This window comes from Alosa sapidissima, chromosome 17 (genome assembly GCF_018492685.1).
Source record: "Alosa sapidissima isolate fAloSap1 chromosome 17, fAloSap1.pri, whole genome shotgun sequence".
Lineage (NCBI taxonomy): Eukaryota > Metazoa > Chordata > Actinopteri > Clupeiformes > Clupeidae > Alosa > Alosa sapidissima.
This window is the reverse complement of record NC_055973.1, coordinates 23,616,222-23,620,607: the sequence shown is the minus strand read 5'-3', so window position 1 is coordinate 23,620,607 and position 4,386 is coordinate 23,616,222.

Below are 4,386 nucleotides of genomic sequence, written 5' to 3'. Positions count from 1 at the left end.
ACACGCGCGCACACACACACACACTCTTGCATCTTGCATGTTATGCCAATTTCAGAAAAGAGGTAATAGAGGTAACTGTCAATCAAATTTTACCATCACACAATTTGTGTGTGTGTGTGTGTGTGTGTGTGTGTGTGTGTGTGATGGTGTGTATAGGGTGAGGTAATGATTTATAACCCTTAGACAGAAACACATGCTTGGAAAATCATTTACAGTTGTGTGAGTGAAAATGATTCGATTTGCCAGTTATGGCGCTTTTATAGGCTGTGTGTGTGTGTGTGTGAGAGAGAGAGAGAGAGAGAGCTGTATTTCTCCAGCCTGGCAGTTATGGGTGTCTCCACCAGCTTCACATATTCAGCTACAGGACGCAGGAATGATTTGTGTGTATGCGTGTGTGTGTGTGTGTGTGTGTGTGTGGGGGGGGGGTTGTGGGTGAGAGGGTGAGAGAGAGAGAGAGAGAGAGAGAGAGAGAGAGAGAGAGAGAGAGAGAGTGTGTGTGTCCCTTAGATATCACATCACTAGGTCAAGAGGTCACCTGCTGGACTTTGACATGTGCTGACTCAGCTGCCTATAGTTTTGATCAGAGCCATATAAAGGTACCTTTATATGGCTCTGGTTTTGATATCTACAGTAAACCCCAACTGAACTACATACAAAACATTCAGTGCATACAATACATTATATATATATATATATATATATATACTGCTCCAGGCCCCTAAGTGATCTGCAACTTCGGGGCTAACTCGCTACTTTTTGTCTGCAGGTGGCAAGCAATGAACGGGGACTTGGCTTTAGTCCGGGGATTTATTTACCGACACCGTCACAAAGTGCATAAAATATAACTCACTCCTGTTGCAACTACTCGTCTGCTCTCTCAATATGCATCTCAGTTCTAACACACACACACTCTCTCTTTCTCTCTCTCTCTCAACCCCACCCCTGCAAGCAGAGCTGTTCTTAAAGTAGCTGTACCCTTTTACAACACAAAATAGGTACTTGGAGTAAAAGATAGGCCTACAATTCCAAATCAGAAAAAAAAAAAAAACAGAATGTGATGATCTGCAAATCTCGTAAACACATATTTCACTGCAAAAAGGACATAGGCAGCATATCAAATGTTGCAAATGACATGGAGATACATGTTAATTTTGAATTTGATACCAGCAACATGTTTAAAAAAAAGTTTGGATGGGGGCAACAGAATGCTAGAAAAGTTGTGTAATGATCTAGATAACAATAGGAGGAATATTTCATAACTATTTAGGGTAACTGACACCATGATTGGGCATATTGGGTTGTAGGTAATAGAAGTTTAGTATTTAGGGTAACTGACACACTGTTGCACTACCCCTATTGCACCACCCTATCCCACCCATAGTGTTCTATTTACAGTTTTTTTCAATCGCTAACAAGCGCTTACCCATACTTTTTCTAAACTCTTAACACAGACTCACACCTACAAAACACAACTGGCCAAATGGATAATTTTCTTCTCAAAAACACATTTTGTTAAATATACTACTAACACATATTTCTCTGCACACACCAACTTTACCAAAACACTGGAAATCTGACTCAAAATGAAATTATTCTGTCAAAGAATAACTCTTGTTTTGACTTCACAAGGTACATGCAGTCAATCAAAGTACACCAGGTTCCAAAATACTGGCTATTGTTGACATTACAAAAACGGCATAGACTTTTGTGTTTCAGTTTTACAGGTATTTGCATGCAATTGTTAAATTTCTTGGTTGGGAACTGTATGTCCACATGTTATGTTCACATTCAAAATCATTCCAGTAAAAAGCAAATCATTGGTTTTCCTTTACTGGTTGCTACAGGAGGTACAATAGAAATACTGTTTACAGTATGATAGAACAGAAAAAGTTTTCCAGTATTGCAATGCTTACTGTGAACAAAATATCCATGAAACACACAAGCATTCTGAACAAAAAACCACAGCAAAAAGCCCAGATAAAAAGGGGGGAGCTAAAAAAAGCACAAAATTACTGTACAGTATCTAATCCCGATCTTCTGGGTTAGGCCACATGTTTTCATCAACATCACATTGATTACATGGTCAAAGATAGTGTCACGAATTTCACCACTGACAACAGTTCCTGCAGCCAAATGGAATGCCACCACCACGCATTCTTACACCTCTACCTTGCCCTCTTCTTGGGCCTGCTCCTCTCCCTGGCCCTGCTCCTCTCACTGCTCCTGCATCTCTCACTGGGCCTGCTCTTCTCCCTGGCCCTGCTCCTCTCCCTGGCCCTGCTCCTCTCACTGCTCCTGCACCTCTCACTGCTCCTGCACCTCTCCCTGGGCCCCTTGCTCTTACTCTTCCTCGTCCAGACATTACAGTGTTTGTCTTTTTCTGTTTCTGTTTCTAAAAACATTACTCCTCAAAGTCCTCCTTTTACTGTGTCAGTGTAATAGAACAAAATAACCCCTGCCACTGAGTCTAAGCAGAGACTTTCTAATGTGGAGACACAGCACTCCAGCCGTGTGGGCAGCTGTGGCCCACTGGTTAGCACTCTGGACTTGTAACCAGAGGGTTGCCGGTTCGAGCCCCGACCAGTGGGCCGCGGCTCAAGTGCCCTTGAGCAAGGCACCTAACCCCTCACTGCTCCCCAAGCGCCGCCATTGTAGCAGGCAGCTCACTGTGTGTTCACTGTGTGCTGTTTGTGTTTCACTAATACACGATTGGGTTAAATGCAGAGACCAAATTTCCCTCACGGGATCAAAAAAGTGTATATATATAGTATATATATACTCAAAAAATACTCATATCCCACCCCTTCCTCCCAAAACGTCGACAAGTGAATACATTGAGCCAATCATGTAGTGTGATGTGAATACATTGAGCCAATCATATGGTGTGTTGTGAAGACATCGGAGAAGCCCCTGGCTGCAGCTTGTACTTGAAACATCGTGCCAATCATGTGTTGGGATCTCGCCGCTGGAGCAAGATTGGCGTTGTGAAGCCTTGCGCACGTGCATTTCTGCCGAAATGGATGCCCGACGAGTGCCCAAAAAGCGCTGTCATATGGCCGCCGAGTGGAGGGACTTGCCTAAAAGGACTTTGGTCTAAGCCAGACTGGAATCAGCTGTGGTTGGCCCAATTTACCAAGCATAAATCAGTTGTGTGTTAATTATTGAATTGTTTGTTTATTATCAGCTGAGATATATTGTTTTTGTTTTACTGCAAAAACAATCCATAATTTTGTTGGGAGGTATAGCTTGTCTGTTAAGAAAATGTAAGCGTTGTGGAAATGTGTTCACTGATTGCATATCGTGTGAAAACGACATGAAATGTGTGAATGGTATGGCCAAAAAAGACCGATGCTGTGCTAATTGTATTTAGAGTTTTGAAAATGTGACAACTGGTTGGACAAACGCATGTTAGCGACTGAAAAAAACTGTATTGCAAATGTACATACTGTATTTATACTTATACATAGCCGTATTCTACATGCTCTTCATTCTATTCTTACTGTTCTGTTTTTATTCTTTTATTCTTTTTAATTTTTTATTCTTATATGTTGAGTGTTGTACTTTGAGAGCAAAGATTAACCGGAGTTAAATTCTTTATTTGTTTACACAAACCTGGCCAATAAAGTTGATTCTGATTCTGAAAGATGCAGATGTAAAAAGCATTGTGGGGTCACCAAGTTTAAATAAGTGACCTCCATACTGACAGATTATATAAACGGTATGCCAGGAAAAAGGCTGTCTTGTCATTTAGCTATAAATGTAAATGGCTGGAATAATACTACTGGGACTTGGGCCTGGGATCATGTTCCATGGTTAAATGAAAAGAAAACTGAACTTTTTTGTCAACATGGGTTCAAGGTGGGTTTGGCGTACATAGAAGAATGACTTTTCTGAGAAGAACCCAGTGTCAAAGTATACTGTAAGTTTATCAGTAGACAAAGGCGGGTTCTCCACGCTTATGTCGTTTGGCGACAATCAGGCAATCAGGCCAGGACAGATATTTTAGAGAGAAGGAGAGAAGCCGGTGCAGCTCAGATGTTGTCTTAATTTTCTTTATTCCAAGGACTCTGATGAAGATGTGACTACATCGAAACGTTAGTCAAATAATGTTCTGCACCTTTTACTAAAGAATAAAGAAAATTAAGACGACATCTGAGCTGCACCGGCGTCTCTCCTTCTCTCTATACTGTAAGTATGTTGGAGAGCCTGTGATGTCTTCTGTCTGTTTTTAATCCAAAGGCTCTGAGAATCTCATTAAGCTACATGGTATCATGAACTGAAAAAATGCCTGCCCATATTACGTAAGTCACAATCTGGAGGCACTAAAAGTGGGTCATGACTGGATCTGGATCCATGGTTCTGCCACGGTTATCTCAGTTTCCTGAT